At 34.4% G+C, this 19,917-nt stretch overlaps 1 long non-coding RNA gene across 2 annotated transcripts in view; it reads left to right on the plus strand.

Moving 5' to 3' along the window:
• The window catches only part of LOC140595150 (uncharacterized), a 137,990-nt gene that overhangs the window by 11,119 nt on the left and 106,954 nt on the right, over positions 1-19,917 (plus strand). The gene's annotated exons all lie outside the window — the stretch shown is intronic.

Genomic DNA, 19,917 nt, shown 5'->3' on the forward strand with positions numbered 1-19,917 from the left:
CTAGAGAAATTGACCACTAAAGAACAGTTATATTGGCTGAGATGTGATTATTTCATCAAAGTTCAATAGGCTCTAATTAATAGCTCTTTGTTCTGATTCCATGATGCTAAAGCAACACTTTGGTTTGCTTTTCTGAGGACGTAGATACCTTGAAAAGGGTATTTTCCTCACAAAGCCAATATATTCTACTTCATATTTTGTATCTCTTTCCTAGAGAGACCTCCTTGCCTGACTTGCCCAGATCAGGATTAGGTGCCCTGCTCATATGCTCCAGTATTTCCTCTCCTTGTAGCACTTACCCCACTGTATTATAATCCTTATATATCATCATTTGTGTCTATTACTAGACTCTAAGCTCCATTCAGCATCTGTGTGTCATGTTCATGAACTGTCCCAAGAGACTCAATAATTATTTGTGGAAAGACAGAAGCTTCATTAGACCAATGCTCACTGATTTGGGGCTTTATGAACCAGTAAAATTTCCAGGAAAAAGGTAAAGGAGCCAATATAAGTTGCCAACTTTTTATTTTGTTAAGTGAGGACATTAAAAGTAATAACTGCAATTTAGCTTCCCATAATTTCATCTTAAAATTACTATTTTAACAGCAAAGGGGAATCATAGGGTTCAATAAGAATAGTCTCTGAAAAGGAATAAATTTAACTTCTTTACCAGAGATCAATAACAGCTTCTACTTGAATTGGCACCACATGGCAGACATATTTAAGAATGGCTGAAAACTTCTTAAATCCCTTCCTACTCTCAGATAAGTCAGTTTGAAATAATAACTCAGCTATTTTCAAAGTGGCAACTTCTAGATTTATTTTTTTTTTAAGAAACACTCCCAGGACACCTGGATGGCTCAGCGGTTAAGCATCTGCCTTCATCTCAGGGCGTGATCCTGGAGTCCCGGGATCAAGTCCCACATCAAGCTCCCTGCATGGAGCCTGCTTCTCCCTCTGCCTATGTCCCTGCCTTTCTCTCTCTCTGTCTCCCTCTCTCTCTCTCTCTCTCTCTCTCTCTCTCATTGTGTCTCTCATGAATAAATAAAATCTTTAAAAAAAGAAAAAGAAACAATCCCAAATAGCTAAAAGTTGGTTTCCTATTCTTATCATCTGTGTCTTTAAAGAAAAAAAAGTCACTGAACATCTTGGCACATGATTCTCAGCTGGGACTTACTATCCTCTTCAAGATTTTTTACTCTTTCCCAAAAAAATCCCTGAAGGAGTGAACATACTAGAAAGTAGGAAAAGTAGGAACTATTATAATTTTGTTTGTCTTTAAAATATGTTTGGCGAAGGGTTGCTCCAGTCTGATGTAAGAAGAAAAATAAAATTATAGTTGAAGTATCGCATGACGCAAAACATTTCTGGCAAATTTATGTTGAATATAGCTCTTGTCTCATAAATTCAACAAAATTCATTTTGATTAAGTTTTACTCTAAAGCAACATAAATGTATTATTTGTATTTCATTTTACAAATCAAAAAAATTCTTGACAGAACAGTGGATATGTAAAGAACATTTTTATTAGAACTGGAACAGAAGGTACTTATCTGCAAATACGTGTGGTATCGACAAATGGCAAAGACAATAAAGAAAACACAGAAGCTATGTTTCTATTTTAAATGTCACTTATTTTGAGAACCCATGGGATAAATTACAGCAGCCTTGGGAAAGCAGAGACATTAAAATTAGGAGATGGAAAAGATGAAATCAGTGATGATGTAATCTAGACCCCTGATGACACAGGAGACTCCCTTAAAGATTATGCCTGCATGCTGTGTCTTTTGTAATGCTTCAGGCAAGGAGAGGTTTTTGAATCTGACTTGTGCCTTCACAAATCTGCTTTCTTCTTATTTTTATTTTGCTTTGTATTACAACTTTCTTGCTGTCCTGAGGTGGAAAAAAGTGAAAAAGGCCTTAATATTCTAGTTTTAGTCCATTTTTTCCTACAATAGTACACTAAATAGAATACTGAAAATAAAAGCATATTATTTTCTGCTATAAAACAATTTCACAAGTAAATTTCACAGCTAAAGTCCAGCCTCTCAATAAAGTAGTAGATCAAACAATATCCATATGCAGGAATAAAACTTAGAAATCTTATGTATTATATAGATCTTTATATATTGTAAACTTTCAAGATGAATTTTTTTTTTTACAGAGTGTTTTTTTGCCTCATCATAATTATTTGGAAATAAAAGAGTAAAACATTTAACTCTGGTTTGACGTACATAACATGTATAATCTGATTTGTGCAAAGTAATCTATTTTAATGTATTGGTTGTCTCAATTATGATGCCACGTAATATATTAATTCAAGGAACAACTGAGTAGCCAGAAATGGTATTTATGATTATTATCATTAATCTAGCCTGATTCAATATATGTAGAGTGCATAAGAAGTCACACTTACACTATATATTTTTTAAAATGTAAGCTGGTCTTGCAGGTTTTCATTTAATTCATGAATAGCTAATACTTTTAACCATTAATCTTGAACAAAAGTTTTCCCATTCTAGAAATGCTAGGAAATGGAAAAAAATGCTGTTGATAATATCATTTATATAATTTATATCATGATAAGAGTTAAATATTTTTAAACTATCAGAAGCTAACTTTGGTTTATCAGTTAAAGCACAGCTATAATTGTCAGTATAATATCATTAAGTAGATACTTTGGTGTCAGCACAAACAAAATTATCAACCTAAGCTGCATGCTAAACACAATTAGCCAAATTAAACCAAAGTTCAACCAAAGTACACTGGTCTGATTCTGAGTGTTCTTTTCTAAAGTTACAGATTACAGTCACTTTAGAGCAGTTACATGAGTTAACTTAAATATATAATTTTTTTTAGTTAGAAAAGAATTTTTTTTATGATTTGAGTGGGGGAGAAGTACATATTACTCAAAGTATAAAACTTTCTATTGAAAGCAGAGCTTCTGAAATATGTCTCTGAATTACCAGTGGACAAACCTCTGAGGAAACCATTGTTTCCGAAGAAATTGTCACTAAGGGATAGAACTCAAATGAAATTGTAGGGATACAAATAATGATCTGAATAAAATCACTGAATACATGACACAAATATACAGACATGCCATTTCTCACAGTTACTGCCAAAAAAGAAATTCAATTAAATTGTTTTTTTCAAGTGCAGTTTATATATCAAAACAGTGATATTCCTTGGAATTTTAAAATTTTGAGTTGATTTCTGATTTTACCAATTGTTCCTAATATGACCTGGCATAAGTCCTTTATTATCTCATTTGCTAGAAGATAATACCTACCTCAAAGGGCTATTAAAAAGATTAAATGTGAAAATGGCTGTGAAGGCATAGCACAATACCTGACATGAATAAAATAAAACTTTAAGGGTTAAAAATAATCACTGTAATGAAGTCATCATTTCATGGACTGCTTCTGTTTTCTTTTCCATTCATCATTCAACTCTAGTACAGGATGATCTAGCAAACTGTGTAATATTTCCTTGGTGACAGTTAAATAGAAGCCTGATGTAGATTTGAAAATATATCTTGGAAGAAGCAGAGATAATTCCTATTTGTTGCATTTTTATTCACACTTTACAAATCCATCTATTTTAAATTCATAAACTCAGCAAGCAGTTGTCTTAAATTTTCAGCCAGAAATCCAGGAAGCCCAAATGGTTTCTTCAGTTTATAAAATAAGCAACTGCCTACTCTAAATTAACCTGTCTATGAGGATGTGGAATGCAATGACATTATAATCACATCTGTTCTCACGTCTCTTCCCACACATAATCTAAAACCAAACCTCTTTTACCCATAAAAAACACTGCTGAAAAACCCTGGTAACAAAAAGTTTTTTCTTCTGTCTCTGAAATTTCTCTTTAATGTTTTTAGGGAAAAAGCCAAGATAGAAGTGTCATTTAACATAATATTCTTTTTTTTCAGCTTTAAAAGAAAATAAAAACAGTTACCAAGAAAGAAACATATGTGATATTTTAATGGGGGCTAACATAAGGCTAGTTCAAATAGTTTGTGTGTTCGAATCTAATTTATTTCTTCTAGCCCATCACTCATTCCAACCCCATTCCTTAATACTTCTCTACACAGGATATAAAATAATAGATAAGGATGCAAGAATTGGCTTCATGTAGTTGAAAATATAACTGTAATTTTAAATATCATAAACATTAACTTCTGGGAAACTTTTCCTGTGACACAGGTTCTACTCTCATACATTCTACTCTCATAATGCAAATCTTCAAGTAACAACATCAGCAGGGAATCATATTGGCCTTAAAATAATCGGACAATAGTGGGAATGTCTCTCCATTGAAAAATAAGACTAAGACGTTTCCTATAACTCCCCTGATTTAGAATTTTAATTTATGCATGTGAAGAAAGCTCAAGAACAGGAGAGACATATATTCTTTATACTTTTCACAACTCTCCACTTCATTTGGGATACCTGTCAGTTATTCCACTTTGTTTGGAGTGTCTATTTTCTTTGGAGCATCCGGGCTAGGAATAAAAAGAGACTTTTTGAGCCCTTATCAAGATAACTGAAAAAGTAAAGCAAATGTGTTAGTCAATTTGCTTATTTGTTGATCTCTTTTTTTTTTTTTTTTAAGATTTTATTTTTTGGGATCCCTGGGTGGCGCAGCGGTTTGGCGCCTGCCTTTGGCCCAGGGCGCGATCCTGGAGACCCAGGATCGAATCCCACGTCGGGCTCCCGGTGCATGGAGCCTGCTTCTCACTCTGCCTGTGTCTCTGCCTCTCTCTCTCTCTCTCTCTCTCTCTCTCTCTGTGACTATCATAAATAAAAAAAAAAAAAGATTTTATTTTTTTATTATTAATGAGAGATACAGAGAGAGGGGCAGAGACAGAGAAGCAGGCTCCATGCAGGGAGCCTGGCCCAGGACTCCATCCCAGGTCTCCAGGATCACACCCTGGGCTGAAGGCAGGCACCAAACCTCCGAGCCACCCAGGCTACCCAATCTCTTCCACCATCCCTGCCAGGGAGTATCAGGTCACATGACAGCTCCCAAACACAGCCCACAGCTGATTGGATCAATTGTAGGTACTTGACTCAAGCTGAGCCAATCATTCATCTTCCAAGCTTTTGGAATTGGAATTTAGAAATTCTACTTGGCAACTTTGGACCATTTAGGGAGATCACAGAAAGCCGACCCTGGAGTGATCACTTTTGGGCTTGCATAAGTGAAACCCAGAAATCTCCATAGAGCAAGAAAATACTGTTTTAGGCACATAAAAAAGTGAAGACATGAGAATCCTTTGGCCCTGGAGGGAGAGAATAGAATGAAATCAACAGCCTTAGATCTTGATGGCATTGTTTCCTTGTTCCAGTCTCTCAAAAAACTTGCCCCTGAGTTTTTAAAATAGTGTTTTATCCTTTAAATGAATTTTCCATCATTACTCAGCTAGTTTGAGTCTTTATTCCTTACAACTAATGACTAAGGTAGGAAGTAACCCTAGTCTCACTTGAAAACAAAGTTTCATAGAGATATATTCTTAAACAGTTACTATAATTAACTTAGTAAGATATAGATATCAATTTGGATCTTTTTATTTTTAAAAAGTTAGGACATACATTAGTATAAAGATGCCAAAGATGTAAATTTCATAAATCAAGCCATTACCATAATGTGAAAATAAGAGAAATATTATTTGATCATACTAAAAAAAAACTATTATGGAGTCCAACTTTACATTTAAAAGTTTTTTTATAATGAATTTTATGGGTAAATGAAATATATAAGTCTTGACTGTTTTCCATCTCTCTTACCCTTTGTTATAATCTTAGATTTCCCTTTTTGTATTAATTCAATTTTTATTTTCATCAAATATATGTATGTACTTTATATTGAGGTAAATTTCACTAAAAGACTTACAATAACACCAATCAAACACTGAATTCTTCTAAATATATGTTTCCCCCTGCTTTTTCTATATTTCTGAATAATATAGTTTACTGCTGTCTCAGTAGAGCAATGTTATCTCTGCCAATGCTTCTTTTCGCCTTTGCCCATCCTTTCTATATCAGGTTTACTTTATTCAAACACCCAAATACATTTGCCATCGTAGGTCAAGTAGGACAGAGAGATCCTTCCTTCTCTACAATCTTTCATTTTTTCCTGGAATTAGCAACTACTTAAAGTTTTCATTTGCCAGTTTTTATTATTAGTTTGTCTAAATTTACTGTAGTTTCCAATACTGTTTTATGAGAGCTCAATAGTCAATTTCTTCTTCCTCTTCTTTTATTTCTCTTCTATGCCTTGTTCCAATCTGGACTGTTCTCTACACATTTCAGTTCTGGGGAATTTCCTTGTGTAATTCTTTAGATGATTTCATTTCCTTTATTTTCTTGTTTGAAAGTTAGATCTTTTGTTGGATCCTTTATTTTTTTCATTTCTTCTTTCCCATCTCCTTGATCTTTTTGTTCTACTAGCTGGGAAATATCTTCAATATTATCTTCCAAATTTTCTATTAATTAGTCTTTTTTGGCTATCTTATTTTTCATTTCCATGTCTTCATTGTCCTCTGTTCTTTTTTTTTTTTTTTAAATAGCATGTTGTTCTTGTTTTAGCTATCAATCATTATCTGTTATCTCTCTGAGAATATTCCTTAAAGTATGTTCTGCTCCTTTCAGTGTCTCTATTTTCTCTAGGTATTTTATTTTCTCTTTTTCTTTTCTAATGTATGTCTTTCATGTAGAAGATTTTACTCAAATGTCTTGTGATACTTAGCTGTGTGTTTCATATTTAAATATAAGACACCAGAATGCTGTATGGAAATACTATGTGTTTGTGATGAATAGGATGCCTGCTTTCTTTTTCCTTAAATTAGGATCTGTCAGTGTCAGTTTCATTAGGTCTTTTCTTTGAGGTCATTGGTTCTCCAGAGAAGTGTTCTCTTATTCTCCTACCAGTTTGAGTGTATGTCTTAACACCTGTATTCTAGGAACAGGATAGGGAAGGGGGGCCAGAGTCCTACCAATCAGTATAAAAATTGGACTTAATCCTTTTGGCTTCAGCCTCATTTCCCATCCCATACCTCACACTGATTAGTGTCCATGGTCCAAAGCCTTTGGATGTAGTAATTTATCTAGAAGCTAAAACATTGATTCCTCCAAAGTATAAGTAGGGAGAAAATAGGGAGGGAATTATTTATCTTAGGAGTAGTAGACAAAATCTGAGGATCTAGCTACTTTCAAACATTTTCCTTGTTTTTAGCGTTGAGTACATTTTGCCATTCAGTACATTGTGCCTCAATATCCTAAACTTTTCCAGGTTTCTGTAGGGCAAATATACTAAAAAGAAAAAAAAGGAAGAAAGAGGAAAAAAAGGCAAAAAGCATGGTTTTTACAGATAACTTCCTATGTAGGCACTCACGTTATAGCTTCCTTTACTGAACACCACTAGCCAGCTGCTTTCCATTTCCCAGAGAATTCTGTTGAAATCTCTCACCATCTTTATCTCCCTTTATATTTTTTGTTGTTGTTGTTCTTTTGTTGTTTTTGTTCTCTTTCTATTCCTTTACTTACTGGGGCTTCAGGAGAATGAGGAAATATAGGCATATTCAGAAGTTTTCTCCCTTCATGTATAAATTTAGATTCCCTTCTAAAAGATGTTTCTGCTCCTTGCTCTTGCCAGGTCCTGAGTTTTTCCCCAGGGTAAAATATTTTAGGGATTTCAACATGAAAAAAAAAAATAGCCTAGCATGAAAAATTTTCCTGAACTTACATAGAGAAATTTCAATTATAATGTTCTATAGTTTTCCTTAACAAAAAGCATCATACTAGCCAATAGGAGAAAGTACACCATAATAGTGGTAGCCACAGTTGGCAGCATTGTGAATTTTTAGGCAGTGAACACACTAGCTCAATGAGTGGAACAATGATTCAGTTAATATGATCAAGCTGAGTGATGGAGCTTGAGGGACATCCCTAGAGAAGGAGAATGCCATGTGTTTGCCACTGATCCTATCAGTGTGCTCTGCACTTTAAACTGCAGTCTTAAAAACGTACAGAATTTTAGTTCACCACAGTCACTTTTCACCACCAGAAGTCATCTGAACTTTTTAAACCTTGGCCAGAACTTTCAAATTACTTTATCAGAGTCTGAGGAAAGTCTGGTTATAAACTATATGCTAAGTAATACCAGATTGGTTAGGAAAATAGCTTAGTCAAGTTTACCAAATGAGTATGTCCTTTCTTAATTTCACCCTGCTTCTGCTGCCATATCATGGATGCAACCATTCTGTGGCCCTTGAAAAAAGCATTGTGCAACTGTGAGCTTAGGCCTATGTCATTCTTGTAGACAAACTCTTACACCTGAGGTGATTTTTTGAGTCTCCCAAATCCTCATGCACATAAATTTTCACCTGCCATTCTCTTTTCTAGGTGTCACATAATGTAATTAAATGGCCACCGAATGAAGAATGAAGAAGCCATATTTTCTAAATTTCCCAGAGTTGTGTGACTCAAACAACAGATATATGAAAATGCCCTGTAAATTATAAAGAAATCTGTATAATCCATTCAACCATTTTTAGTTTTTCAGGGAATGCTGACTGACAATTCTGTTTAAGGAATAAACATTTTAAACTTTGGGATAAAAAGAATTTCAGTGGATGAATTTGATGGACCTCACATTTAATTAAGATATTATGATTTCAGAATAGAAAAATACCATAAGGCCTTCTCCAAATTATGCATTTTTCTTGTAACTAACTATAGTGTTTGTTATGGGCTGAATTGTGCCTCCCACCCTAAATTTATATTTTTGAAGCTCAAACTCCACTACCTCAGAATGTGACTTTTAGAGATAGGATCTTTAAAGAGGTAATTAAATTAAAATAGATTTGTTAGGGTAGACCCTGTAAGGCAATGATTGGTGTTCTTACAAGAATGGGAGGTTAGAACACAGAAGATCATGTGAAAACAGGGAGAAGAACACAACACACAAGCAATGAGAGAGGCCAACCTCTCAACCCTACAGACACCTGATTTTGGACTCTAGAATTGTGAGAAAATAAACTTCTGCTGTTTAAGCCACCCTGTCTGTGGCATTTTGTTATGTGAGCCCTAGAAAACAAATACACTGCTTTAGTGTTAAAAAAAAAAAAAAAAAGTCAGTCAGTGGCACATGTTGTCCCAGGATACCATGTATTCCTTCCTAGAAATTTCACTAATTGAAAGATTATTGGGCAGCCTGGGTGGCTCAGCGGTTTAGTGCTGCCTTCAGCCTAAGGCGTGATCCTGAAGATCTGGGATTGAGTCCCACGTTGGGCTCCCTGCGTGGAGCCTGCTTCTCCCTCTGCCTGTCTCTCTGCCTCTCTCTATCTCATGAATAAGTAAATAAAAATCTTTAAAAAAATTATTTCTTAGAAACAGAGAAAAGATTGCCGATTTTGTTAATTTAATGTTATATTTCACATTATTCCTGATTGTGTTTATTTTTTTAAAGATTTTATTTATTCATGAGAGACACAGAGAGAGAAAGCAGAAACACGGGCAGAGGTAGAAGCAGGCTCCATGCAGGGAACCCAATGTGGGACTCGATCCTAGGACCCTGGGATAACGCCCTGAGCCGAAGGCAGACGCTCAACCTATACCTCTTGAATAAAACTGCTATATAGTCAGTCGTGCATTCAGTAGCATCATCGGAGCACATGTGTGATTAGCTTTGTTTTTTTGTTTTACCAGATGAAATTTACTAGGCTAAAAGCTCAAATACAGCTAGTATATGAGCCATTCTTCTGGGAAATGTATATGTTTATATACTTATATATATTTATATATAAATTATGTATACACATTATAATTTACATATGTATACAATTTGCATGTGTATATATGTGCATACATTTTTATATATACATACAGTAAATATATATATATATATTTACTGACTATGCATGTATATATAGTCAGTAAATTAGAAAGTTCTAGGTGGGAGATACAAACTTAGAAGTCACTATCTTTGAAAAATAACGTTTCTCATTTATATGTAAGACAACTTGAATTTTTGAAACTTATAGTTCTGGTATATTAGGTTATTAATATTTAGGTTATTAATTATTAATAAATTAATACAAATATTTTTAAAGTCTGAATAATTTACTGACATAACCTTACTTCCTCCAATTTATGAATAATAGGAAAGAGGACAACTATATTTTGTTTAATACAAACATAACAAATGTCAAAGATTATCTCCCTGAATATTGAAATATAATCTTCCTGTATATTATTTATCCCAGGGCTTTTAATATATACGGAGATTATATTTGACATAAATCATGTAGTGTAAAAACAATACTATCTTGGCATATCCCTGTTAATAGAATGCCCTTATAAGATTTCTGGTTACTTCTTGGTTAAGAAAAGTAGTAAAGAGACTTGGAATGCCCCATATGAATCTGAGTTATTTCTGCCATTCAGAATAGTTTTACATTATGCTGGAATTGCTTGGTCTTCTTTGGACTGAAAGGAGTTATTCTAGAATCTAGAAATTTAGATTATTTTATTACATATAAAAGTAAAATGTAGAAAAATTAAAAGGTATTAAATTATTTTTAAATAATGAGCTCATAAGTAAAGGATAAAATATGAATCTAAGAAAAGTAACAGTAATAAATGAATATAAGCTGTTTTTGAAAACAGTATATATTCTGACTTCTCTCTTGTTCCTCTGAGTTGTTTGTGCTTTTTTCTGAGACCAACCCCCGCACTTGGTCACTAGATTTTATGCCCTCTTCTTAATTCAGGCTGTCATTTCAGTAATTCTTCTCTTTTCCTGCTTTTTCATGGATCCTAAGCAATAAAACGTGTTGTAGCTTTTTATATCAGACTTCACACACTCCTTTCCCAACCTGTGTCTTATCAAGAACACAAATGACATTCACCATTCTAAATACACTGGTTCATTTTATTTCCTCATCTTGCTTGCCTTAAGAGCAGCATTTTAAACAGTGATTTCCAGGGCACTCACTGTCTTGGTTTTCCTCCTACCCTGAAGACCACTTCTTAAACTCCTTTATTGGATCCTCCATATCTCTTGGCCTAGAAACATTAGAATTATAAGTCTCTGAGCATCTCTTTAATCTCATCCAGATATACAGTTTTAAATGTCATCTATCTGCTGGTGACTTCAGAGTTTATATCTCCTCCCTGTATCTCTCCTCTGACCTCAGACTTATATATCTAACTGCATAATTGACATTCTTTTTTTTTAAGATTTTAGTTATTTATTCATGACCGACAGAGAGAGAGAAAGAGAGAGAGAGAGAGAGAGAGAGGCAGAGACACAGGCAGAGGGAGAAGCAGGCTCCATGCAGGGAACCTGACGTGGGACTTGATCCCAGGTCTCCAAGATCATACCCTGGGCTGAAGGCGGCGCCAAACCACTGGGCCATCAGGGCTGCCCCATAATTGACATTCTTAATTGGACGTCTAAAAAGCATTTTATAATATAGTTAAAATTGAACACCTAGGATTCTGTTCTTTAATTTCCATCCAAACCAGTGTCTCCTATAGTCTCCTCTTCCTCAGTCATGGCAACTCCTTCCTTTCAGGTGTTCAGACCAAAAAATCTTATAGTCTTTCTCTCATATCCTATATCCAGTCTGTCAGCAAATACTTCTGGCTTTGCCTTTGAAATATCTTCAGAATTTAACCTCTTCTCACCATGTCCATCTTTCACCTAGAGTACTGCCTTCCTTTGGTTCCTGCATAACCCCTTATTCTCTTACAGTCAATATAAAATCCAGAATAGGCCTTTAGAAAAATAAGTAAGATCCCATCATTTCTTTTTTTAATTAAATTTTTAATTCTGGTATAGTTAACATACAGCGTTATATTAGTTTCAGGTGTACGATATAGTGATTCAAAAGTTCTGTACATTACTCAGTGCCCATCATGATAAGTGGACTCTAATCCCCTTCACCTATTTTTACCCATTTCCTCACCTCCCTCCCTTCTGGTAACTATCAGTTTTCTATAGTTAGGAGTTTGTTCCTTGGTTTGTCTCTCTCTCTCTCTCTATCTCTCTCTCTTTCTCTCTCTGGATTTTTCCTTTGTTCATTTGTTTTGTTTCTTAAATCATATGGTGTTTATCTTTCTCTGTCTTATTTCACTTAGCATTATATGCTCTAGCTCCACCCATCTTGCTGCAAATGGCAAGATTTCATTCTTTTTATGGCTGAATAATATTCCATTGAATATATATACACTGTATCTTCTTTCTCCATTCATCTGTTTTTTTTGTTTTTTGTTTTTAAAGATTTTATTTATTTATCCAGGAGAGAGAGAGAGAGAGAGAGAGAGAGAGAGAGAGAGGCAGAGACATAGGCAGAGGGAGAAGCAGGCTCCATGCAGAGAGCCTGATGTGGGACTCGATCCCAGGTCTCCAGGATCACGCCCTGGGCCAAAGGCAGACACTCAACCGTTGAGCCACCCAGGTGTCCCTCTCCATTCATCTGTTGAGGAACACTTGGGCTGCTTCCATAATTTAGCTATTGTAAATAATGCTGCAATAAACATAGGGGTACATGTATTCCTTTGAACTACTGTTTTTGTATTTGCGGGGTAAATATCCAGCAGTGCAATTACTGGAGCATGTGGTAATTCTACTTTTAACTTTTTCAGGAACCCCCATACTGTTTTCCAGAGTGGCTACACCAGTTTGCATTCCCACCAACACTAAGTAAAGGTTCCTTTTTTCCACATCCTCACCAACATTTATCATTTCTTGTAGATCCTATCATTTCTTTACACAAAAAACTTCTAACAGCCTCTATCTTATTCTTAATAAAGGCCTTATAGCAGTCTGCTACTATGGTAGTTCCCTATTCTTCTTACCTATTAACTCCTACTTGCCTCTGCTCCAACCCCATTGGCCTTCTTACTCTAGCTTCTTGATCATGAAACATGCTAGAAATAGTACACCTCAAAGCTTTTCCCCTTGATTTTATTTTTGCCTAAAAGATCACTTCCCTGCATCCTTCCACCTTCCCACTGCGTCCCTCTCCACCCCTCCAAACTCCCTCCGCTGCCTAGGTCATTGCATGGGTTGTTCTTTCTCTTTCTGGTTTTTGCTCCAATATGACCTTAGTGAGAGAGAGCTTTCTGTAACTCTCCCTCCACCCTACTCTTGGCAATTAGTATACCCCTTTCTCCCTCTGATAATCCATAGCACTTCTCACCATCTATTATGATGTGTAGTTTGCTTATTTAGTTTTGTTTTCATTAGAGTATAAGCCCCACAAAGACGGATTGTTGTTTTGTTCACCTTCTATCTCCATAGCCTAAAACAGTTCCTGGCATATAGAAGACCCTTAATGAACACTTTAAAAATAAATTAACATATACTGATATACTCTTCTTTACTTTTAACTTATTCACAGCTAGATTTTCAATAACCATAGTCTACTTTTATTTTGGTAAATCATAGCCAATTTAGTTTGTATTTTTCTATTACCCACAAACTGTTCATAGATTTTCTTTCTAATCATAGGATAATAGATTTTTAGAGCTAGGGTGAACCGTTAGAGGTGAAAAATCACTTGGCCATCATGGACTATTTATTGCACCTCTTTGGACCTTAGTTTCTTTATCTCTAATTGAATAAGTCAAAGTTAAGTTGTAAATCCAGCTCATCTTTTAAATCAATATACAATTTGTATATCATAATATTAGGAAGGTTCATATTTAGTTTTTTGTCCAATATACCAAAAGTGAGTCACTTTCACTAATACATGGAAATCATTTTCCATGAAGGAGAATTTCTTTCCAGTAGTTTAAGAGGTATGGAGAAGGAGAATGAGGGAATTCAGGCTGGATGCCTATTTTGTTAGTAAAGTGGGAGGTGGCTCTTCAACTGAAAATAAGAAGGATAAAAATAAGAATGGACATTTGGAAAAAATGGGAAAGATTTAGAATGATGACTATAAGGTAGAAAATTTATTGAAGCATGCAAATGCTTCAGGGTAAAATCTATTAAAATAGAAAATTACAGCTGTTCTTTTCAAGAGAAATACAAATGTAAAAAATTTTTAAGATTCAGAGAAATGGTACATCTATGTAACTTTAATGGCACTAAAAGATCTTGATATTTTTTGTTAACTATCTTCAAATTTATAACATACTTAAGGCATTAAAAAATAAAGATACTGAGCCTTTAATCTTATGAAGTCTTTCATATGTTTGACTCTTATGGCTTTGGGAAGAATTGTACTTTCTGGAGCCTTAGGAACAATTGTAGTTTCTTGAAATTCTATTACAAAATTCACCTACCTATTCCTATTAGTTCATTACTATTGTAATTCTTTCATTTGGTCATTCATCCAACAGGAAGTTTTTGAGAATCTCCTGCCTGTTGCATACTGTAGGGAGTTGTAGGGAATAAACTTGTATAAATATTGTTTTATATCCTTGCTAATAATTTGAGGATTCTTATCTGGAACTTGACTTACATGTGTTCTTAACAAGAGCCAGAAAGGATCCCTCCTTTCATCTTACTCTTAATGTCCATTCACTCAGTCTTCAAAGAACACCAAATCCACCTCTAAATATTTCTATCAAATGTCTTCTCTTTTCCATGTCCATTACCACTACCAAGTTCATATCCTAGCAATTTCCTGCCTCAAGGATCTAACTGGTTTCTCAGTTTCCATCTCCAGTCACTTCCACAGAGCAATTAGAATTGCCTTCTAAAATACAGATCTGATATCTCCCCAATTAAAATCTCCACAAATTCTTTGTATTTCAACAATCCTAAATCATTAGAACTTTCTCTCAAAGATAATATTGTCTCATACATCATACATTTTTTTTTTCTGCAGTTCTCTTCTCTCTACCCCACATTCCATGCCTTGCTCAGTTCAACCTGTCCTTTCTTACTTAGTGTAGGCATTTCCCAGGAACCTTTCCTTGAGCCATTCCACACCTGCCCCTCTCTGAGTTACAACTGAACAATCCTCTTGAGTACTTCCATATCGCAATGTAAACACCTCTAACATTCCATTTATTGTGCTGAATTTTCAATAACAGTTGGCTTGCCAATCTCCTACATTTATTCTAAGCAGCCTGAAGGCAAGAAACGTGTCTTTGCTTTTCTGAGGTTAGTACTCAAATATATGGAATGTTTTGTCTGTGTTATAACTATGATCCTCAAAAATAACTTTAAGAAACTTAATTTTTGTAATTATAAATATTGAAAATATGTATTTATAAAATACTTATATTCTAAAATATGATATATGTATTTTCATATTTTCAGTAAAATATTTTTCATATTTTCAGAAAGATATTTTTCAAATATTTTCAGTAAAACAATCTTAGAAATCTTTGAGTTAAAAAATATTTAAAGCAGTTTCTTACTAAAGTATTGTGAGAGTCTTTTTGCTTGAGTTAGGTTCACTGAGGATTAATTTACCTGCAGTAAAATATACCCTTTTTAAATGTATGGCTCTACCAATTCTGATAAAAATATGCAGTTATATAGACGCCTCTACAGTCAAGATATGGGACATTTTCATAATTCCCAAAAGTTCCTTCCATCTGCTTCACAATCATTCTCTTCTCGTTCCCCAGCCCATGGCAAACAACCATCTGCTTTCTGTTTCTTTCATTTTGCTCTTTCCAGTCTAATCATACATTTATAGCTTTTTGTCTGAGTTCTCTCATTTAGCATAATGTTTTGAGATACATCTTGAGATTGCATCTATCAGTAATTAGCTTCTTTTTATTGCTGAGTCTTTAAATTGCAACAATGTTATATTAATATTGAATATTAATAAATATTAAGTATTAATATTCAATAACAGGATCTTTAGACATGTACTTTAATTTCTCTTTGAGAAATGTGGAGGAATGACATTGTTTGGTCATACGATAATTGTTTGAAAAGGCAATAGTCTTTTCAAGAAATCAAAAAACTGGGATGCCTGGGTGGCTCAGCGGTTGAGTGGCTTGCCTTTGACTCAGGGCATGATTCCAGAGCCCCAGGATAGAGTCCCACATCGGGCTCCCCAGAGGGAGCCTGCTTCTCTCTCTGCCTATGTCTCTGCCTCTTTCTGTGTGTCTCCCATGAATGGATGAATAAAAATGTTTTAAAAAAATTAAAAAACTGAAATTAAAATTTCAGTTTCCCCAATAAATTTTTTTTACTGTTAGAAATTGAGTAGATTCTATTCTGTTCCATTTATTTAAATATTTATCCTTAAGCCAAAACACTGATTACTGTACCTTTACAGCTTCATGATCTTCAAATCAAGTAACATGAGTCTTACAGTTTTGTTCTTTTCCAAAATGATTTTTGCTATTCTGGATTTTTTGCATTTCCATTAAAGTTTGAAAATCTACTTGTTAATTTCTACAGAAAAGACTGCTCAGATTTGATTGGGATTTTTTTGAATCTAGAGATAAATTTGGGGAGAATTACATCTTAACAATGTGCTTTTCCAACCCATGAATTTGATTTGTCTCTGCTTATTTAGGTGTTCTTTCATATCTGTAAGTTACTTAATTTCTTTAATTAATATTTTCTAGTTTTCAGGATACAAATGTTATGTATCTTAAAGGTTCATCTCTGTTTTTTAACAAATTAATGTTTATCTTAATAGTTTCTTAAAGTATTTTATGCTTCAAGTATTTATTTTTATGTATATTTCTATTTTTATTTTTTAAAATTTTTATTTAAATTTAATTAACATATATTATTGGTTTCAGAGGTAGAATTCAGTGATTCATCAGTCTTATATAATACCCAGTGCTCATTACATCACATACCCTCCTTAATGTTCATATCCCAGTTACCCTGTTCCCCCCACCCCCTCCAGCAACCCTCAATTTATTTCCTATGATTAAGAGTCTCTTATGCTTTGTCTTCCTCTCTGATTTCATCTTGTTTTATTTTTTCTTTTCTTCATCTATGATTCTGTTTTGTTTCTTAAATTCCACATATGAATGAGATCATGTGATAATTGTCTTTCTCTGATTGACTTATTTTGCTTAGCATAATATCCTCTAGTTCCATCCACGTCATTGCAATGGCAAGATTTCTTTTTTTTGTTGTTGTTGGCCAAGTAGTAGTCCATTGTATATACATACCACGTCTTCTTTATCCACTCATCTGTTGATGGACATCTGGGCTCTTTCCATAGTATGGCTCTTGTGGACATTGTTGCTATACACATTGGGGCGCATCTCTAAGTGTTTTATGATTTTTATGCTATTATAAATAGTTCCTTTCAAATTTCAAATTGCAATTGTCACTAGTATGTAGAAATTTAATTATTTTTGCTGATATTTTTATCTGCAAGTTTTCTATATTCACTTATTAGTTCTAGTGACTTTTTTGTACACTGTAGGCTTTCCTGTATGGGAGATCATGTCATCTATGAATAAAGAAAGTTTTACTACTTACTTTCTGATCTGGATTAATCGTATTTCTTTTCTTGCTTCACTTCACTGGCTGGAATTTCCAGGACAATGTTAGACTACTGAAGAGAATATCGTTGCCTTCTTCCTGATCTGAGGGAGAAAGCTTTCAGTCTAAATATGATAGGTAACTCTTAAGTTTTTGTAAATTTCCTTTATCAGGTTGAAGGAGCCCCCTTCCCTTCTTAGTTCAGTGAGCTTTTATCATGAGTGGATGTTGAATTTTGTCAAATTATTTTTCTATAGCTATTGAAAAGATTATATTGGTTTTTTTTCAGGCTATTGATATTGTTAATTCTTATATCTTTTTTAAAGTATTTTTTAAATCTTTAGGAGGAACAATGATAGGATTTTGACCACAGAGCCCTTTTCTTCATCGAATGATTTTTAGAATTAATGATCTATGGAACATGCTGGGAAATGCTAATATATAAAATAAATGTATAACATGGGACATAATCCTTTTTAAATGCCTAGGATTATTAATGAGGGGTAGCCAAGATAATGTAGGTAAAGCATTTAGCTTAATGCCAAGCACATAACAGATGCTCAAGACATATTCAAATATTAAAAGCTAATTCATTTGTTAATTTGAGCATGAATTCTACATTTATTGTATGTTCACCCTTTCAATGTCACTGTTAAAGTATTATAAATATTATAAACATGAAAATTAAAATGTCTTATTTAAAACATGATTAAGTTACTATCGGTTTTTTCTTACCCCATAAGCAAAATGTGTGTTCTGTCAGAATTCTAAAGAAGAGTTACTATCACATGTCATATTCACCAGATTTTAACGTCACCCTCCAAAGAGAGGCCTGACTAAAATAAAAGGTGTTCTTCAGTACCAACATGATTATTATTTTAAATTATTTTACAAGTTGGAAATAGCTTTTGTGAAATGAGTTCCACAAGAAAAGAGGCAAGTATGCCTGTTCTATGAACTAGTCGTGTTCAGGCAGATTAAGGAGATAGTTGACTCTTTCATGTTCTCATTTGCCTCATACATTTGGAAAAGCTTCAGCTGTTTGGGTTATCTTGGAGATCAATATCTGAACTTTAAACATCACTTATACCAAAAGAAATGAAAACATTTCTAAAAACTCATGGAAAATAAGGATATAATTGTTGAAAATACATGCATGCATGTATGTGCAAAGGTAAATATAGCTTTACCTTATATTTTATTTTTTGGCTTGGAGAATCCCAAACTTATCATTTGCACTAGTGCTATACAACCACAGATAACTTTATTAAGTTGTCAACCACAGGCTGAGTTTTCATTTGGTTGGTATAAAGAGTTTGTTCTTTTCAGTGTAAGAATTCTCTGGAAAGGAGAAGAACCAAACAATTGCAAATGACACACCAAATATCTCTTTCCTGTTACAAGTTTTGCATATAAAACTAGGTAACTATGTGGGTCTGAGGATTTTCTGTCCTTGGGACAATAGTTTCCTGACATTTCAGAACAGCAGCTTATAATAATGTTTACATGTGGTTTGATATTGCATGTTGTTAAAAGAATCAATGGGTCTAGACTGGAGTTTATTTTTTAAGTATATGGTAATAATCTGCTATATTCCAAACAGAAGGGCATGTATCCCTGACTCAAAACAAGAATAATTGAGTATCAGGAAGAAGCCACACTGCCTATGCTATTGGGAGTGGGGCCGTGAGTAATGAAGAGGAGAAAAGATGCATCAAGCCTTCATCCCTTAAGCTCTGGGAATGCATAAAGATGTCTGGATCCATAAACAGCTGTGTACCTGGTATGACTCTGCCTCAAAGTGGTCATAAAGTCTGGGAGACCAGCCTTAAAATCAAGAAACCAAGGTTCAAGCCCCACCAATGCCACTTACCTTGGATAAATTTACCAATTTCCCTGAATTTTCTCATCTGTAAAATTCTCGTCTTAATCAATCTTGACTTAAGGTTTTGTGGTAAAAATAAAAGCAACATGCAAAAACATTTTATAAACTACAAATAACTATAATATTACAATCTCTTGCTCAAATGCAAAAACTTAGAAATAATTGCAGTGGTCATTTTTTATAAAGATTTTACTTATTTATTCATGAGAGACATAGGCAGAGGAAGAAGCAGGCTTCCCACAGGGAGCCCGATGTGAGACTCGATCCCAGGACCTTGGGACCTGAGCCGAAGGCAGATGCTCAACCGCTGAGTCACCCTGGTGCCCGCTATGGTCATTTTTAAATTACAACAAAGAAAGAAAAAAGGGGTAGGAGCACCTGGGTGGCCCTGTCAGTTAAGTGCCTGCCTTTGGCTCAGGTCATAATCCTGGGGTCCTGAGATCAAGCTGTATTGGGCTCCCTGCTTGGCAGGAAGTCTGCTTCTCCCTCTCCTGCTGCCCCTTCTCACTGCTTGTGCTCTCTCACTCTCTCTCTCGCTCTCTCTCTCTCAAATAAATAAAATCTTAAGGAAGAAAGAAAAAGGGCCAAAT

The sequence above is a fragment of the Vulpes vulpes genome, chromosome 13 (genome assembly GCF_048418805.1).
Source record: "Vulpes vulpes isolate BD-2025 chromosome 13, VulVul3, whole genome shotgun sequence".
In the NCBI taxonomy this organism is placed as follows: domain Eukaryota; kingdom Metazoa; phylum Chordata; class Mammalia; order Carnivora; family Canidae; genus Vulpes; species Vulpes vulpes.